At 44.9% G+C, this 20715-nt stretch overlaps 1 long non-coding RNA gene across 1 annotated transcript; it reads left to right on the top strand.

Moving 5' to 3' along the window:
* Positions 1-1602: 1602 nt before the first annotated feature.
* On the top strand, positions 1603-12510 carry LOC121860246. Its single transcript, XR_006087842.1, has 3 exons — positions 1603-1669; positions 9057-10139; positions 12401-12510. It is a non-coding gene; the product is annotated as an uncharacterized LOC121860246 (long non-coding RNA).
* The last annotated feature ends 8205 nt before the right edge of the window (positions 12511-20715 follow it).

The following is a 20715-nucleotide window of genomic DNA, read 5'->3' as shown; positions in this document are numbered from 1 at the left end:
CTCTCTCTCTCTTCTAAGTGTAGAGTTTCTCACCTGGAGTATTGAGTGTTCCAGGTAGGGCGCTGACGCCTCACGTTACCAACAAACAAGAACGTTATAAATTACCTCGTTAATACTCGAGATTAACAAGAGGTGATGTGACAAGCTTATAAGAGCATTACTAAGATAAGTGTCCATATATCTCGAGTTAGTGAAGGGTTGCTTTACTTATAGCAGCCACACTTGACCAAGACTGACACATACACATAATCAGGTATATTCAGGAGCTCCTTTGTGTTAAATACTTGCCAGAGAGCAGACCGTCCAACGACCAGTGACCTTGACGATAGATAAATAAATAAATAAATAAATAAATAAATAAATAAATAAATAAGCGTTATTTTGTTGTTAATGAAATGAAGCGTAGTCCTACACTAGATTCAATTTATTCTTAATTAAAATCTCATATTAAGTTAGAGGTCCGCCAAATAGGTACCTGGTGGTGTTACAGGTGTTGGTAATGATACACACCTGAGTTTAAATACAAATTATACCAAGGTCACTGTCATCCTCGCTGGTGGACGAACCAGTTTAGGGGTGTGTGAGTGTGCAGTAGGAAGAATAAAATATTTGTTTTTCTTCGTGAGATATGTATACTATGTCAGTCCTCTTAGCCTCTGTACACACACAAACAATAATAATAAATAATAACAGCCCACATTCACCACCAGAGTCAAGATAACAAGTACACACAACACAGAGGGTGAGTGTAGCCCTCCTGACGTGGCTCTCAACCCCAGCAGGAACAACCTCCCAGGTCATGACTGTGGTGGAGGAGGAGTCTCATGTTCAGCACTCTACCAACCGTGTGTGTGTGTTCGTGTGTGTCATTGAGCTAACAGGACATCCCGGTATCATAATCGGTCGTTATCGGCGTCGCTTGGACTAACATAACCCAGATAACACTAAGATAACACACAAACTCTTTTTACACTAAGTCATGACGTCACAATATTGCTGAGTACGTCAACATAAGGGGTCACACTATTTATCTCTTTCACTAACGTATTAGACCATACTACTATACTACTACTACTACTACGATAGTTTTAGGGAATTAATAAAAATAAACAATAATGGTTGAGAGAGAGAGAGAGAATATTTCAGTTGTTAGCTATAGTTCAGGTCAAAAGTCAGGACATAACTTAGACTACTAAAAACATCCTTACAATAAGGTGTAATGTGTGACTCGGGGGTGTACTGTACTGTGGTGTATCCTGAGGTGGGCGCGGTGTGGTGAAGAGGGGTGTAGTGTGGGGTGTGGTGGTGGTGGTGGTCGTGGTGGAAGAGAAGAGAAGGCCGTGCTGGTGGTATTAGTTGTGGGTGGTAGTGGTTGTGGTGGTGTTGAGGGTGGTGGTGGTGGTGGGGGGTGGTGTAGTAGTGGTGGTGGTGGTGGAGGTGGTGGAGAGAAGGCCGTGGGTGGAGACAGCAGCACCACACAGTCATCAGTGTACCAGTGTGTGAGAGACACGGGTGGCGGTGTTGACGTGTGTGAAGATTTTGGACAACAACAACAACAGTGGATATCTATCGTATGGATATATTAGTGTGTGGATACCCGCTTAACTGTGCTTCATCTGGAGGTGGATAAATAACACGGATGTTGTGTGGATAGCAGAAAGCATTAAGGGTAATTGTTTGTGATAGGCTGATGTGGCCCTGGATATATTTTTACCTGGGTATTGTAATGCCTGGCTACCCACTCTGATTACTTGTAACAGTGACGTAGTGTTTCTAGATGTCTTGTGGATACAGTAAGTAGGAGAGGAGGTCATCCACACAGTTCTATCTGTCATAAGTAATAACTAGTGTAATTACCGACCTTGTTAGTGTTGAAGCAATTAGTTTTAGTGTTTTTAAAAGGCTCATATAATGTAAACAACGGCAAGATGTGTGTGTGTGTGTTGGAGTAGTAACCGACCACAACATGGGCGTGCACCTCGAGTCGTTCACGTGTGAAGTCGCTTATATCCATCTCCAGACTGTAAACATTGCAGGGCGAGCAACCAAGAGCGCCTGGCGTTATTTTCCACCTTGCACTTACACGGTTATGGGGAGATTACGTCTGACGAAACGTTCGCCTGGAGCTGTTTAATGGTGTGTGTGTGTGTGTGTGTGTGTGTAACCACCACCGACCCTCCACACCACTCCCCGACCCTCTCCACACCACATCCCCTGACCCTTCTCACACCACATCCCCGACCCTCTCGACACCACATACCCGACCCTCTCACACCACATCTCCGACCCTCTCCACACCACATCCCCTGACCCTCTCCACACCACATCCCTGACCTCCACACCACCTCCTCGACCCTCTCACACCACATCCCTGACCCTCTCCACACCACATCCCCTGACCCTCTCCACACCACATCGCTGACCTTCCACACCACATCCCCTGACCTCCGACACCACATCCCCTGACCTCGACACCACATCCCGACCCTCTCCGACACCACCTTCCGACCTCTCACACCACATCCCTGACCTCCTCTCCACACACATCCCCTGACCCTCTCCAACCACATCCCTGACCCTTCCACACCACATCCCCGACCCTCCCACACCACATCCCTGACCTCCACACCACATCCCCGGACCCTCTCGACACCACATCCCCGACCCTCTCCACACCACATCCCCTGACCTCCACACCACATCCTCTTTCTCCACCTCCTATTCCATTCTTCCTCCTTCCTCTTCTTCCTCCTCTTCCTCTTGCTCATTCCTCCTCACACCTCTTCCTCTCAACACCACACACCTGTCCGACCTTGAGAGTAATGGCCACAGGTATGACGATTGGGCGCCACTGACAGACGTCCCTGAGTGTTAGTTAGGTTTGTGTGTACCTGTGTCGAGGGTTGTGTCACCAAGGGGAGGGATAGTGTATGTATGTATGTCTCTGTGTGTATGTGTGTGTGTCTGTCTGTCTGTATATATGTATGTATATGTGTGTATGTAATAATAATAATAATAAACGGTTTATTAATAGAGTTGCAGCCGGTGGCTGAAAATATACAGACTTACATTTGATTTAGACATAATGATATAATATGCATTAAATACATTTACAGGGCTGTACAGTACATAAATCAGAGTTGTTTATTATTTTAACAATAGATGGGATGGTGCTGTTCTTATATCTATCGGTGCGGGCTCTATGGGCTGAATTTTGTTGTAGTGGCGGACTGCTGAATTGGGTGGGGGGCTGCAGGAGGTGGCGATGACGAGGGTGGTGCAGTAGTCCACGGCCAAACCTTTCCCAGTGCTTGGTGGTGGAGGTCACTGAGGATGGCATTTCCAGGGTGGAGAGAGCGTTGGTGTAGCCGGAGTATTCTGCGCCGAGCATGATTCTGCAGGCCTTTTCTGTACCTTCTATGCTGACGTTGTTGGGTGGAGTTGAAGACGACCAGGCTGGTGACGTATGTTAGTGTGTGTGTGTGTGTGTGTGTGTGTGTGTGTGTGTGTGTGTTTTAGACTCTCTCTTTTGATTACAAAACACTGTACTATAAGATTGAGTTATGGTACTCAGGTTAAACACCCGAACCTAAGCTAACCTAACCTAAGCTAACCTGAGCTAACCTAACCTATAACCTAACCTAACCTAAAGGCTAGCTAACCTAACCTAACCTAACCTACCCCCGAGTAACATTAAGGCGTTTATTAATCATGAGGTAAATAAACTAGGGTGTCTAATCTTCATGATCCCTCCCCCAAATGCACATCGAAGTAGTAAGTCCATTATATTAGATCAAGTGGTATAACTGAACCTTGGGGGTCAAATTTACGTTTAAAATATTGACTCAGAGTGTACAGTCGCTACCACTTATTTAGGTATGTGGTTATTTTAAGTGTTAGTTGATCATTAGCGCTTTATTAATGAAATTCAAGTGTTAAGTCATCGCTAGCGCTTATTTGCTTGTTAAGTGGTTCTGTTAACTGTTAGTTGATCGTTAGTGCTTATTTCTGTCTTCTAAAGTGGCAATTCAAGTGTTACATCATCGCCAGCACCTATTTCGGTCTTTTTCAGAGTAAATATAACTTAGTTCATCGTAGCGCTTATTTCTGTCTTATTAAGATGATTGCGTAAAGTCATCAGTCACTCTCGATCGTTCCATCATTTAGACATTTATTCACTCAGTCATTTATTTATTCAATTACCGAACCAGTCAGTCAGTATAGTCGGTGCTGTGTTAGTCAGTCGAGCAATCAGTCGGCCAGTCAAAAAAGCATTCATAGAGCTGACTGACAGTTGTAAAGTCGGTGTGTATTGTAGACAGAAATGTGATAGCAGAGGAGCGTTAAGTATGCAGGTTCGACCTCAGTGTGTCAAGTTCGACCTCAGTGTGTCAAATTTCGACCTCAGTGTGTCAAGTTCGACCTCAGTGTGTCAAGTTCGACCTCAGTGGTGTGAAGTTCGACCTCAGTGTGTCAGTTTGACTCAGTGTGTCAGTTCGACCTCAGTGTGTCAAGTTCGACCTCAGTGTGTCAAGTTCGATCTCAGTGTGTCAAGTTCGACCTCCAGTGTGTCAAGTTCGACCTCAGTGTGTCAAGTTTGACCTCAGTGTGGCCAAGTTCGACCTCAGTGTGTCAAGTTCGACCTCGTGTGTCAGTCTGACCTCAGTGTGTCAAGTTCTCAGTGTGTCAAGTTCTGACCTCAGTGTGTCAAGTTCGACCTCAGTGTGTCAAGTTCGATCTCAGTGTGTCAAGTTCGACCTCAGTGTGTCAAGTCTGACCTCAGTGTGTCAAGTTCGATCTCAGTGTGTCAAGTTCGACCTCAGTGTGTCAGTTCGACCTCAGTGTGTCGTTCGACCTCAGTGTGTCGGTTCGTCAGTGTGTCAAGTTCGACCTCAGTGTGTCAAGTTCGACCTCAGTGTGTCAAGTTCGACCTGTAATGGTACAAACTCACAAGAAGAAGATTACATATAGGTAGAATATTGATAGTATAAGAGTATAAAGAGAGGGAAGACTTTGGTAGCGTGGCCGTGATAGTTATTTACTCTTATCGTACACTGGTCGTGTCTTACACGTCAATACACATCTATCACGTTCTTAAAGGCGACTTCTTAAACACTGCTTTTACAACTCTTTATTAATCACGAACATGACATGGACACATTAATAACACCTTCTATTGAAGTTACTAGGACATTATATTTACGTTACTAGGACATCATATTACGTTACTAGACACTCTGATTCTCGGACGAACATGAAATGAATACACTTCAATGAGGTAACTCATCCCATGGAACGCTCTGACAAACACTCACGTGACCTAGGGAGGCCTAGCAGGAGACTGCTTAGCTGGGACACTGGTATCGAGGGCGACTGCTTAGCTGGAACACTGGTGTCGGGTGGGCGACTGCTTAGCTGGAACACTGGTGTCGGGAGGGCGACTGCTTAGCTGAACACTGGTGTCGGAGGGCGACTGCTTAGCTGGGACACTGGTATCGAGGCTGCTTAGCTGGGACACTGGTATCGGGAGGGCGACTGCTTAGCTGGAACACTGGTGTCGGGAGGGCGACTGCTTAGCTGGGACACTGGTATCGGGAGGCGACTGCTTAGCTGGGACACTGGTGGTGGACTGCTTAGCTGGGACACCGGAGGGAAGTCTCGTCCTGACCGGAGGCACTTGCCTCCGCCTCTGACTTCGGCCCGAGCAGGCCTGGTGGTGTCGAGCTGGCCACCTTGTTACAAGACAACTACTTTTCTGAATCGTCGAGGAGGACCAGGACGTCCTATATATTGGGATGCGAGCCGTCAGGTTCAGCTGGCCGGGGCGAAGGGTCTCCTTACATTGACCCCGCAAATGTGCGGTCAGGCCTGGACCTTTTCAGAACTATCTGGGAAAGTCATCAGGCGGGCCGTGTGTATATTGGGAGAGCAACGTGAGAGTTCCCTACACTTGACTTCCCAAACGTCGGGTCAGACTGGAGTTTCTGAGATGTAAGGAGAAGTCGTCAGGTGGGGCCGAACACGAGAGGCTTGAGTTGACCTAAGGGTTACAAGTGACCTGGCTAATTGTGAGGTCAGGTCCGGCCTTTGTTCAGAGAGTAGGTTATTGTATATCGGAAGAGGGTCAGCTGGTGCCTTCTTACATGTTTTGTTGGGGCCACATGTCACATGGGAGGGAGCTAGTTGATTTGTAACCCCTGTCCACCGTGAGAGTTACACGACCCCTCCTAATGTCGGGTCAAGACTGGCCCCTCTGCGGTGTAGGACATTGTGTATATTGGGAGAGCCGGCTGGTGCCCTCTACATGTGTGACATGGGAGGGGAGCTTAGTTGGTTACAATCCTTGGTCAACCGCAGAGTTACCCTACACTTGACCTAGGGAAGGCCTAGAGTTTCTGAGATGTAAGCTGTGGTCTGACAACCCATCACTACAGACCTCAGTGTGTCAAGTTCGATCTCAGTGTGTCAAGTTCGATCTCAGTGTGTCAAGTCTGACCTCAGTGTCAAGTTCGATCTCAGTGTGTCAAGTCCGATCTCAGTGTGTCAAGTTCGACCTCACTGTCAAGTTTGACCTCAGTGTGTCAGGTTCGACCTCAGTGTGTCAAGTTCGACCTCAGTATGTCAAGTTCGACCTCAGTGTGTCAAGTTCGACCTCAGTGTGTCAAGTGTTCGACCTCAGTGTGTCAAGTTCGACCTCAGTGTGTGTTCCAGCTGGTCCAGTGCTTAATAAATCTCCGCCATTAACCTTGAAACCCGCCTCCCTCGCTGACGTCACCACGAACCAAAAAATTTAATTGTGACCTGTTTAGTCTTCATTTCCTTTTAGAATATATTTTATAGATGATTTGAAATAACCTTAAGTAAAACAAATTCATAACGTGTGTTTTATTTGTTGATGTTCGTTTGTCTTAGAAGTTTATGAAGTTTCGTTCAAATGTCGGTTTCGTTCGCTCGGTTTAATTCCTACGCACTACTGTTTAAATGTCTAATCTCACTAAATGTCATTAACGCGACATAACTTTTAATTAATATAAGTTTTGAAAATTTTGCCAAACACATATACGTATACCTGTTTATTCAATAGAGGTTTTAAAACTTTACCTCCCAGAATAAATATTTTATTTATGTTATCGTCCTTGGGCAGCTGTTATCCGTATGTAAATAATTAATCTTCAACATATGTAAAAAACCATGTTGAATATCGCCAAAATATCGGTTACTAATGTCAATATGAGACAGAATTATAGCTCAAACCCGCTAACTTCACAACTACAACACGACAGAATTATAGCTCAAACTCGCTAACTTCACAGCTACAACACGACAGAATTATAGCTCAAACTCGCTAACTTCACAGCTACAACACGCCAGATTTATAGCTCAAACTCGCTAACTTCACAGCTACAACACGACAGAATTATAGCTCAAACTCGCTAACTTCACAGCTACAACACGCCAGATTTATAGCTCAAACTCGCTAACTTCACAGCTACAACACGCCAGATTTATAGCTCAAACTCGCTAACTTCACAGCTACAACACGCCAGATTTATAGCTCAAACTCGCTAACTTCACAGCTACAACACGACAGATTTATAGCTCAAACTCGCTAACTTCACAGCTACAACACGACAGATTTATAGCTCAAACTCGCTAACTTCACAGCTACAACACGACAGATTTATAGCTCAAACTCGCTAACTTCACAGCTACAACACGACAGATTTATAGCTCAAACTCGCTAACTTCACAGCTACAACACGACAGATTTATAGCTCAAACTCGCTAACTTCACAACTACAACACGGCAGATTTATAGCTCAAACTCGCTAACTTCACTGCTACAACACGACAGATTTATAGCTCAAACTCGCTAACTTCACAACTACAACACGACAGATTTATAGCTCAAACTCGCTAACTTCACAGCTACAACACGACAGATTTATAGCTCAAACTCGCTAACTTCACAGCTACAACACGACAGATTTATAGCTCAAACTCGCTAACTTCACAGCTACAACACGCCAGATTTATAGCTCAAATCCCAAGAATGAAACACACCAATAGTTGCGTTGCCAGCTCTATGAATGCCACCCTGAGTGAATGACTGAACAACTGGCCGAGATGATGAGAGTTATAGATGATGAAATAAAAGAGGCGTAGGAGGAATGAGCTCACAGATAAGCCTTATCAGTTGTCCCAGCCACCACCTGATAACACAGGCGTCACTCATACATACATACATACATACACATACATACATACATACATACATACATACATACATACAAATAAACATACATACACATACATACATACATACATACAAATAAACATACATACATGCATACATACATATAGTACATACATACATACAAATAAACATACATACAGTACATACATACATACATACAAATAAACATACATACATACATACATACATACAAATACACACACATACGTACATACATACATACATACAATACAATTGGATATTTCATTCATCTATTAGTTTGGATCACCTGAATATTAGACCCCCTCCCCCCCCTTCCCCCGTAGCTTAATCCGCCCTAAGATTAACCTCTACTGCTACCTGGGGGGGGGGGGTAGATTAGGTTAGGTTAAGTTTGGTTAAGGTTTGGTTAGGCCACTGCAGCCTTCATCTTATTATAGGTTCTGTTAATATGTTGACTGAGAGAGAGAGAGAGAGAGATAGTCTGTTCTGAATGAGGTCTGGTGTACCCGTGGTCCATTACCTAGCCTAACCTAACCAAACCTAACCTAACCAAACCAAACCAAACCTAACCTAACCTAACCAAACCTAACCTAACCAAACGTAACCTAACCAAACCTAACCAAACCAAACCTAACCTAACCAAACCTAACCTAACCAAACCTAACCTAGTAACCTAACCAAACCTAACCAAACCAAACCTAACCTAACCAAACCTAACCTAACCAAACCTAACCTAGCCAAACCTAACCTAACCAAACCAAAAACTAACGAGAAAAACTTCAGATTAATAAAGCGAATGAATCCCTTTATGTTACAGACTTAGCGAGAGGAGCCACAGCTGATATGAGTCGCCAGATGAACAGACTTAAGGGCGAGTTGAGAGACATACCCAAGAAATATATGAGGAACTCCTTTACAGATGAGAGATATATCAGGAAATAGATGATTATATACGATACTGTGATATAGATGAAATATATATGAATGAGACAGAAAAAACCCAGTGAAGTAGACCCTATCAGTGACCCTTACGAGGCTAAATATATACGTGAAATATATCCAGTGAGGGAATAGATGTGTTTCCCCCCTACCAATGACATAGAAAACGCAGTGGTGTGAAGAAATATATCTAAGCAGTTGTAAACATATTGTGACGTGGTACAGCATTTGTGTTTGATAAATATTAAGAAAAAATTGAAAAAACAATGTAAATATTGTTACTAAAATGACTCACTGACTGAAGTATATTAACAACAGAAAAGAGAGTCTAGTTCGAGTGACTGTGATATATATTGAAAAGGATTAATTTATAGATATTGTGAATGTTATTTTGAGGTTCATGCTGCCTAAAACATAATAATTAATGCAAACTAAGCAAAAGGTTGAAGAAAATGACCTCGGTAGTTATAGGTCAGATGAACGTAAAGTGAACGACCTTGAATAAATGACCTCTAGTTATAGGTCAGATGAACGTAAAGTGAACGACCTTGAATAAATGACCTCAGTAGTTATAGGTCAGGTCAACGTAAAGTGAACGACCTTGAATAAATGACCTCAGTAGTTATAGGTCAGGTCAACGTAAAGTGAACGACCTTGAATAAATGACCTCAGTAGTTATAGGTCAGGTCAACGTAAAGTGAACGACCTTGAATAAATGACCTCAGTAGTTATAGGTCAGGTCAACGTAAAGTGAACGACCTTGAATAAATGACCTCAGCAGTTATAGGTCAGGTCAACGTATAGCAAGTGACAAGTACAGGCTCATTTCTCGTATTAGATTGGCGGTGTGACCTACCTACCGCCTATCATGGGTGGCACAACTCATTTACCAGTTAGTCTCCAACACCCTCCACGCCCACGACACCACCACCGCCGCCCACAGCCACCCAGCAGCCAGCAGGTGAGTGTGGGTGGGTTCTGTTGATCGCTTCCACCTGTTCTACCCTAAGGTGATGTGCTGTGTGTTAGGTCCCATGATGTTATGGAGTGAGTGTAGATCATAGTTACGATAAATGGTGATATTCTTTTCTTTCTTTCCTTCTTTCTCGCTTTTTTCCACAGCAAACATGACAACAACTCACTCACCACGCCCCTTCTCCTCCCACAGCTTGATATGACACCTGTGGGTAAGGATGAAGGGCTGTTTGTTGCTGGGTGGGGTTGGTGGGGTGGGGGGGTGTGTTAGGAGAAGGTAAATGAGGGGAAATTTGTTGCTGGGTGGGGTTGGTGGGGGGGGTGTGTTAGGAGAAGGTAAATGAGGAAATTTGTTGCTGGGGTTGGTGGGGGGTGTTAGGAGAAGGTAAATGAGGGAAATTTGTTGCTGGGTGGGGTTGGTGGGGGTGTTAGGAGAAGGTAAATGAGGAAATTTGTTGCTGGGTGGGTGGTGGGTGTTAGGAAGTAAATAGGAAATTTGTTGCTGGGTGGGGTTGGTGGGGGTTAGGAGAAGGTAAGAGAAATTTGTTGCTGGTGGTGGTGGGGGGTGTTAGAGAAGGTAAATGAGGGAAATTTGTTGCTGGGTGGGGTTGGTGGGGGGGTGTTAGGAGAAGGTAAATGAGGGGAAATTTGACGAAAAGTAGGGGAGTAAAGGTATCCGGGATCAACCAGATATGCTGTATTTTAAAGTTCTTTGTTGATCTTTCGTACTATACTAATTTAAGTTCTAGCTCTCAGGCCTTTGACTTCTCTAGATCAAGTTTTGTTCCGTACAGTAAGTAGTATTTCACTATTTCCTTCCCCACAACACTTGGGATCTCTAGAGGCGTGTGTCTTATTCCGTGTCTGTAAGGGGAAAGGTATGTAAGGGAAAGGTGGGGTATGGAAGGGAAAGGGGGGTATGTAAGGGAAAAGGTGGGTATGGAAGGAAAGGGGGTATGAAGGAAAGGTGGGGTATGTAAGGGAAAGGTGGGGTATGTAAGGGAAAGGTGGGGTATGGAAGGGGAAAGGGGGTGGAAGGAAAGGGGGGAAGTGGAGGGGGAAAGGTATGTAAGGGAAAGGGGGGGCATGTAAGGGAAAGGGGGAATGGAAGGGGAAAGGTGGGTGGAAGGGGAAAGGTGGGGTATGAAGGGGAGGTGGGGTATGTAAGGAAAGGGGGTATGGAAGGAAAGGATGGGAGGAAAGGGGTATGTAAGGGGAAAGGGGGGTATGTAAGGAAAGGGGGTATGGAAGGAAAGGTGGGGGTATGTAAGGGAAAGGAAGGGGAAGGGAAAGGGAAGGTATGTGAAAGGGGTATGTAAGGGAAAGGGGTATGTAAGGAAAGGGGGGTATGGAAGGGGAAGGGGTATGAAGGGAAAGGGGGGTATGTAAGGGAAAGGGGGTATGGAAGGGGAAAGGGGGGGAGGGGGAAAGGGGGATGTAAGGAAAGGGGTATGAGGGAAAGGGGTATGGAAGGGAAAGGGGATGCAAGGAAAGGGGTATGTAAGGGAAAGGGGTATGAAGGGGAAAGGGGGTATGGAAGGGGAAAGGGGGTATGGAAGGAAAAGGAAAAGGAAGGGGGTAAAGGAAAGGGGGGTATGGGGGGGTATGGAAGGGGAAAGGGGGGTATGGAAGGGAGTGAGGAGGAATGTGGTAAAAAGGGCAGGATGAGGGTGAAGGGAGAAGAATGATGGAAAGAAAGATGGATGAGGGATTAAAAAGGGGGAGTGGGGAGACTGACAGATAGATTGACAGGAACACAGAGAGAGAGAGAGAGAGAGAGAGAGAGAGAGAGAGAGAGATTAATAAAGAAGCGATACACCTTTACATTACAGGTGTGCAATATCCGCTGCCTTGGTAATGTTAGGACAAGTGTCAACGCCCTCTGACCTACCTGGGTTCAAAGTCCCCAAGATGCGTTCGTCAATTTTTCCTTCAACTGGACATAAACCGTCATGAAATGTTGTGGCTTTCTGATAAATGTTTTTGGGTTGTAGGTTTAGGGAGCCATTTAGAGGCGCCTTAACTTATGAGCTTTTGAGAATCCATCTTTGTGTGGTAGATCAAGTTAGTGAGTTAGTTGGGTGTTTACATCTAAAGCCTACCAGTCGTGGAGAGTAAGACGCTGGGAAGAACTTATCTGTACTAACACAATGACAAAGTTCCCGTCAATATCTGTCCATATATTGTGACAACAGTGTTCGAGTCACCCACAGTGAGGTTTTAACCAGACTTACCTCACCTCTCCAGCAGGACGTGGGGATGGACCTGTCTACACTGACGGAGAGTGAGAGGGGCGCCATACTGGCTGTACTGGAGAGGGATGACCACCTCAGACACGCCGACCAACAGCGGATCTAGTGAGTACCTTGTGTAGTATTGTCTGTGTATGTACTATTGAATACATACATATATGTTAATGTATGTAGGTATTTGTACAGGTATGTATTATTCACGAGGGTAAATTTACAGTACACGTACTAGTTGAGTCACCGCCTTAGCCCGGGTGAAGGGACAGGAGATAGTGCGCGACCATTCCCTGGGTCACCCGCTCCTCCTTACTACATTTCAGTTATATCTTCAAAATTGTGGAGTGTGGGGGGGGGGTCGGCTCCTGTGAGGCCGCTCGTGGGGGACAGCAGACGGTGTGTGACCATCGCCAAGGGCACCACCATCTCCTAATCAAATGTCAGCTCATAGTATCTTCAAAACTCTGGATATGCATAAAGAACACACACACACGATGTATATATATATATATATATATATATATTAGAGTGTGTGTGGATGTCTGCAAGAATGTTTACTGTTGTTTCTGCACCCCGTCTGTGTCCACCATGTGTGTGTTGGACTTCCAAGTTATATTGATCCTGAGTATGGTCGATGTATCGCCTTTCTGAAAGCGGTCGGGAAAATTCCGGAGGCATCACACAACACTTCATTAAACTGTATTCGGCGACCTGTAATGGTGTTTACTGCCAGACTGTTGTAGCATGACCTCGTGTGACCGTCTGTGACCCGTGACCTTCCTTGAACTCTCTTCCACTCGCCTATGGTCGGGGGAAAGTGAAGGAGGTCAGTCTGGTCAGAGCCACGACGCCGTCAACTTTGACCCTCTCGCCCAGGTGTGTGTGTGACCCCGTGACCCCTGGCTGAACCAAAGAGAGAGAGAGGCTACTAGCACGAGTGTGTTTCTCTCACCTCCCCGTGAAGAAGAGAAAGAGGGGAGGCAAGGAGGAGGGGCTGAAAGGGAAGAAGAGGAGAAGTGGGGAGATATATGTGGAGAAAGGGAAGAAGAAAGGAGGGAAGGAGAAGAGGTGAAGGGGATAAGAGGAGGAGGAGAGGGATAGGATGGAGGGGAAGGAGAGGGATAGGATGGAGGAGGAGGAGAGGGATAGGATGGAGGGGGAGGAGGAGGAGGAGGGGGTTGGGGGGGGGGCAATTGGTGAATCATAAGACGTGTGTCCAGTCTAGTTTATTTCGTCGGCTCTATCTATTACTGATGTTTATGTCTGTTTGTCTGTTTGTCTGTATGTATGTATGTCTGTATGTATGTATGTCTGTATGTCTTTCCTTTTTTATGATGTAACTATATGTTTGTTTGTCTGTAAGATAGATAGATACTTGTACATATCATTTACCTTGAACAGAGAAAAATACTTTAGAGAAATGTTACCCTCTCTCTCTCTCTCTCTCTCTCTCTCCACCATACCATGTGTGGTCAAGAGTGGCTAGCATGAGCAGGCAGCCCCTCACCTCCCCCTTCCACCCACTCCTCCCCCTCCTCCAGTCCTCGCGCCACACACACACACCCTGCTGATGGCACTGACCTTACTGTGTGGTAGGTTTGACCTTCTTTGACCCCTGTAAAGTATTGACCGTCAATTGACCTTTGACTCGAAAAAAAATATTGACCATCTCGTAACCTTTGACCTACTTAAGTAAGGTAATGAATCACGGCCAAATGTGAACTCTGGCGAGGTAACTCCTCCTGACGGTAAGTGTGAGGGTTTACTCATAACTGTGAGCAGTGAGTGAGGGAGTGGCGGTGAGTGAAGGAGTGGTGGTGAGTGAGGGAGTGGAGGTGAGTGAGGGAGTGGCGGTGAGTGAGGTGGTGGTGGTGAGGGAGTGGGTGAGGTGAGGGGTGGTGGTGAGTGAGGGAGTGGCGGTGAGTGAGGGTGGTGGTGAGTGGGGGTGGGGTGAGTGAGGGAGTGGCGGTGAGTGAAGGAGGACAGCGTATGAGTCAGCCCGTGAGTGAGGGAGTTGGGGGTGGAGTGAATCACCTGGGCGACCATCAGCTGGACGTCTCTCTCTCTCTCTCTCTCTCTCTCTCTCTCTCTCTCATTTGTCGAACCACCACCCTTTCTGTGTGTGTGTAATAATAATAATAATAATAATAATAAACGGTTTATTAATAGAGTTGCAGTCGGTGGCTGAAAATATACAAACTTACATGTGATTTAGACATAATGATATGCGTTCAATACATTTACAGGGCTGTACAGTACATAAATCAGGAGTTGTTTATTATTTTAACACTAGATGGGATGTGTGTGTGTGTGTGTGTGTGTGTGTGTGTGTGTGTGTGTGTGTGTGTGTGTCCCCCTCTTCTCACCTGTTGTATAATCTCCTCACTGAACCTTCCTTGTTTCTTATCTTTCTGAGTTAACACCTTCCCTTCCTCCCCCTTCCCCTCCCTCCCTCCCCCCCTCCTCTCCCCTCCCTACCAACACAATCCTGTTCTCCGTCGATGCCAGTGCCCAGTGCCAAGTTTGTGGGGTAGGATGTCACGGGTGGCACTCCTAAGACGTGGCCCTCCGTCAAAGGCAGCCTGAGTGATGGTGATAGTGATGGTGACAGTGATGGTGATGATGAAAGATGTGATAGTGAGTGATAATTCGTTATAATGATGAAAATAATAATGATGAAGATGATGATGGTGATGATGATTGATAATGATGATGGTGATTATAAAATAGGTTAGTAGTAATAATAGCGATATTCTAATGGTGAATTTGGTGGTAGTGACAAGACTTGGCAACTGTGAATGGTGACGTGCCTAGCTATGATAGTGAGTGATAGTGACACACATACATAGAAGTGATGATGGTGATGAAGAATAATGACCTGGGGATTATTAAGACAGTGTCCACCATGAACCGCCCATCTTCAAGCCACGCCCATACATAAGTCACGCCCACAACAATAACCGCCCATTCTTTAGTCACTTTCATAATAACAACCTCCCATTTTAAGCCACGCCCACCACAATAACCACCCATTACAGAGCCACGCCCACCACGGTAACCACCTATTTTTAAGCCACGCCCACCACGGTAACAATCCATTTCTAAACCACGCCCACGTAGGCTTGGCCCATAAGGTTTATATTTAACAGTGATAGTTCGAGACCTTGAACCATGCCATCCCTGAGCCACCCCTGCACGCCCACGCCGCCCATACATGGCTCTCGTGAGGGCGTGGGGGCGAGAGGAGGTGTGGATAAGGCACGGGAAGACAAGAGGGAGGAACGAGAAGGTGAGGAGTCGCTGGATGGCGTGGGGGCATGTGGTGGCGTGGAGGCGCGGGATGGCGTGGGGGCGTGTGGTGGCGTGGGGGCGCGGGATGGTGTGGAGGGGCAGGAAGGCTTGGAAGAGGCGCGGGATGGCGTGGGACGGTCCCGGGAAGGCGTGTGGACATACAGGGTTGGTATGACCCCGTCACCGAGGGCTTGGGTCCAGATGATGACCTTGTGTTGTGGCTTCTACAGGTAGGTCCTGAGGGGAGAGAGAGAGAGAGAGAGAGAGAGAGATCCCATAACACCTCCAGGCTGTCTGTAATTACTCGTACATAACACAGGTTGCTGGTGTGTGTGTGTGTGTGTGTGTGTGTGTGTGTGTGTGTGTGTGTGTGTGTGTGTGTGTGTGTGTGTGTTAGGGCTCATGGCGCCCAATAAACACATGGGCTGCTGACATGTAAAAATGTTTGGTAAAGTTGTGGCCAATATTCCCCGTACACTCACAGTAATATCTGGGTCATATATGTGATTACTTTACAGCTGGTGATAACTACAGCTCAGGGATCACGTGAAGATTAAACACCTTAGCTTATTTCACCTGCGGGGGTAAGATTAGGTTATCTTAGTGTAGGTTTCGTTAGCGTTAAGGTGTGGTGATAACTACAGCTCAGGGATCACGTGAAGATTAAACACCTTAGCTTATTTCACCTGCGGGGGTAAGATTAGGTTATCTTAGTGTAGGTTTCGTTAGCGTTAAGGTGTTTAATCTCAGGTGTCTGATCTTCACGTGATCCAATTTCAATGTTCAGGATATTCCCAAATGTCTTTATAATAAAACCAAGAACGAGACGGTCGACAAGTGACAGTGCTCACCTTCTGTGCCTGTGGGGTTAATTTTTGTAATATATAATAGAAACAAACTGGGAATTTATTTGAGATGACGCCATAAGTCTATAGATATTCAGGTAGGGAGTCAGAAATCTCAAATGTTGGGGGACTGGAAGGGAGGGGAAGCACACACACACACACACACACACACACACACACACACACAATATATATATATATATATAACAACTCAGATAATTGTCGATAGTAGAATCCATTATTTTTATTCCGATTGTTAACACCCAAAGTGATCGGTTCGAAACATCCTGATCACTTTTTTTAAATCAAGAATTTTTATATTTATCAAGTGATTCAATCTGGAGATTGAGGATGTGTCCTCTGTCCTCCCGGTGCTAAATTCGCCACCCTAGGTCACAATTATAGACATCATCAAAGAACAGTCCGACAATTGCTAGGGCTTACCATTAAAAAGAAAGTTCGTTTTCTTTGGTTGTCTCATGAAAGTATGGGAATCTTCTTTTTTCTTCCCCATTTCAGTCGCTATTTCTCCCTTGTTCTGTATCCATTTATTTGAAAAAAATATAGAAGTGATAAACACCTAATCCCGTAGTCTTCTTGTTCATAAAATAAATCCTTAGTTATAAATATACAAACATTTAATTCACCCTGTCAGCTCATCTGTTAGTTGTAGGTGCGGCTAACAGATGGCAGTACTGGTACCACAATGACTGTATGACATACTTGTGGGGTTTCGTGATATTTGGTTCACACTCAAGATGGGATGGAGAAAGGAAACTCACAATGTGCTCTCTGTATACATATTATATTGGATGTACAATGCAGCTTGGTGGCTGGTGCTGGGAGGAGGCAGCGGGGTTACAAGCGTGAGCAGGGAGAGCTGGTTGGTGAGGGTGCTCAGAGGAGGTGTTGCTTGCTGCGGCTGTAGCTAGAAGAAGGGGGCAGGTCACGGCCAGGTGTGGTCTTATATAAGAACATAAGAATGGAGGAAACTGCAGCGGGCCTATTGGCCCATACTGGGCAGTCCCGTTTACACCCAACCCCTATTGCTCATATGAGCATCCAACCTATGTTTGAAGCAATTCAGCGTATTCGAGTTAATGATGATATTTGGTAACTTGTTCCATTCATCCACTACTCTGTTTCCAAACCAGTGTTTACCTATTTCACGCCTAAATCTAAATTTGTCTAATTTAAAACCATTGTTACGAGTTCGCTCCTGGTTGGATAATTTGAGTACCTTTGTAATGTCCCTTTGTTTAGCCCTGTCTTCCACTTATACACCTCTATCAGGTCGCCCCTCGCTCTACGTCTCTCGAGGGAGTGCAAATTAAGATGCTTTAACCTGTCTCTATACTCAAGGTTCCTAATGCCCGGGATTAGTCTTGTCATTCTCCTCTGAATTCTTTCCAAGGATTCTATATCCATTCTGTAATACGGTGACCAGAACTGAACTGCGTAATCCAGGTGTGGTCTCACAAGAGCAAGATACAGTTTTAGGATGACCTCGCTAGTCTTGTAACTAACACTCCTTTGTATGAACCCAAGTACTTTATTAGCCTTGTTACGAGCAAAAACACATTGTTTACTTGGCTTAAGGTTCCTACTTATCATTACTCCTAAATCTCTCTCGCAGTCGGATTTCTCTATGGCATCGTTGTTCATCTGGTATCTGGTTTCCCTGTTTACATCTCCTATACTGAGTACTTTACATTTGTCGACATTGAATTTCATCTGCCATTTTTCAGACCATTCGAAAAATTTGTTTAGATCTTCCTGTAGTTTTGCCGAGTCCTCGTCAGATTTGATAACACGTCCTATTTTAGTGTCATCAGCAAATTTACTTATGTTGCTGTCTATGCCGATATCTATGTCGTTTATGTATATAATAAACAATAATGGTCCAAGTACTGAGCCTTGGGGAACTCCACTTGTGACGTTGCTCCAATGGGACTTAGTGCCGTTAATGCTCACTCGCTGTTTCCTGTCCTGTAACCACGCCCTAATCCATTTAAGGATGTCACCTTTGATGCCATGAGCTTCTACCTTTCTAATTAGTCTTTCGTGGGGGACTCTGTCGAAGGCTTTACTAAAGTCGAGATATACCACATCATAATTGTGCCCCTCGTCCACCGATTCGAAAACTGATGAAAAGAATGTTAATAGATTAGTTAGGCAAGAACGTCCTCTTGTGAAGCCATGCTGGGAATCATTGATCAATCGGTGCTTCTCCAGGTGATTTCGAATAGAGTTTGAAATGATTGCTTCCAGTAATTTGCCTACTATTGATGTTAGACTGATTGGGCGGTAGTTAGAGGATAGTGATCTATCCCCCTTCTTGAAAATCGGTATTACATTCGCTATCCTCCAGGATTCTGGTACTACACCTGTTTTAAGGACATGTTACACAACTTTGCTAAGGGCATACTAAGCTCTTCCTTACATTCCTTTAATACTCTGGCAAATATCTCATCGGGAACAGGTGACTTATTAGGCTTTAGTTTGTCTATTTGCTTACTAACATCGGGGGTAGGCGTGGCTTGATGGTAGGCCCCCGCTTTGTTCGGCGTCGCTGGTTACCTGACCTTGACCACGAGGGATACCCTGGTAGATTCGCGGGGGGTCGGCCAGTCAGCGACACACGGCGTTTGTAGGGGAGGAATCCGCTACAGACTATCCCAGACGCTATTTTGTGAGCTAAAGAGTAAGACGGCGTCACGCAAGCACTTTTTCCGTCATTTTCTTGCATTAATTTTCTAAACATTGTCATTTTTCTGAGCACACCCTGTCACGGAGCGCACCCTGTCACGCGCGCATAGAGAACTATAATAATGCGCCAGTTTTTTCCCCGTTCGTCAATTATAAACAAAGAAGATGGCTTCAAAGTTTTTTTGCTTTTGCTGTATGTCCCACAGGCAAAGATTGTTTCTTATATTCACTATCATAAATTCTTCTGACAGGTGTGGCCACAAACAATAGATACAGTTGCCATGAACAGACCGCATATAGTTGAGCAAACAGATGTATTTACGAATAACATCAATAAAAAATTAAATTACACTGATGCAATTTATTAAAAATGCTATACTGAATAAATTTAAAAATTAATTTAGTTTTTCGTGGCTCGAAATAAATAGCCTCATTATCGAGTGTAGATCTTAACTTGACCGCGGGAATTGGCACAAAACCCAAAGTACTTCGGCAAAACCAATCAGTCGGAAAAAATATGTTACGTTTGAGGGAGACGCTCTAGAAAAAATGACAGCTCGTTCATTGGTGTGCTACCGTCGACGTTGCTGTATTAAGTAGTGGATAGTATTTCTAGGTCGTGTGTGTGTGAGAGTGAGTGAGTGAGTGTCTCAGATGTGTGTGTGGTGTTAAAAAGGTCACTTTCTCACGAACCCTCACCACTATTGATACATCTCACTGGTAACAACTCCCTCCCCAAGTCTGGACTGATCTTACGATAAGTTTCCTCTCCGTCACTCCAGATACAAATACGAGTTACGGTGGAGTTTTAACGTTATTTCAGCTCTGTAAATAGTAGTTGCAGTGGTTTTAACGCCATTGATACTAGCTAGGGTTGTTTCAATGTGATTTCCACGATTTAATCCTTGTTACGGTCTAGTTTCATTGTGATTTTAAAGCCATGTAACCCACCTTGTGTGTGTGTGTGTGTCGCAGATTATGTAAGTCACTCGTTAATATTTGTACAACGTCACCTTTGGGGGAATATAGACGTAAGAACCGTTTGAAAGCATTTTATTAGCCATTATCGGGAAGTATCAGTAGCAGATGTGCCTTTTAGCAACAGGTGGCCGAGGAACGTGATCGTCGCTCCGCACTTGAAGTTATCGTTGGGTCGCGGGTGTCACACAGGGTACATAACAATAGAGGGGCGTTGGGCAGGGCAGCCATACGTAAAATAAAAGAAAAAATAGGGGGAATTATTTGTTTCCATAAGTGACATAACTATAGTTCAGCTGTGATAAATATAAGATTAACATAACCGTCCAGATTTAAATTTTGTTATATTTGTTATTGTTTATGGATCTGGTTATTTTAATCGAGAAGACATTGTTCAAGAAGGTATGGGATGTGAAGTGCTAGTCCCACCCACCCAGCCCAGAGTAGGTGGAGGAGTTGTGGTACAAGTTAATAAAGTCACAGTCACTCTGAA

The sequence above is a fragment of the Homarus americanus genome, unplaced genomic scaffold, assembly GCF_018991925.1.
Source record: "Homarus americanus isolate GMGI-L3 unplaced genomic scaffold, GMGI_Hamer_2.0 scaffold21914, whole genome shotgun sequence".
Lineage (NCBI taxonomy): Eukaryota > Metazoa > Arthropoda > Malacostraca > Decapoda > Nephropidae > Homarus > Homarus americanus.
Note: the sequence above shows the minus strand (reverse complement) of the source record. Positions and strands in the feature narration are given on the sequence as shown.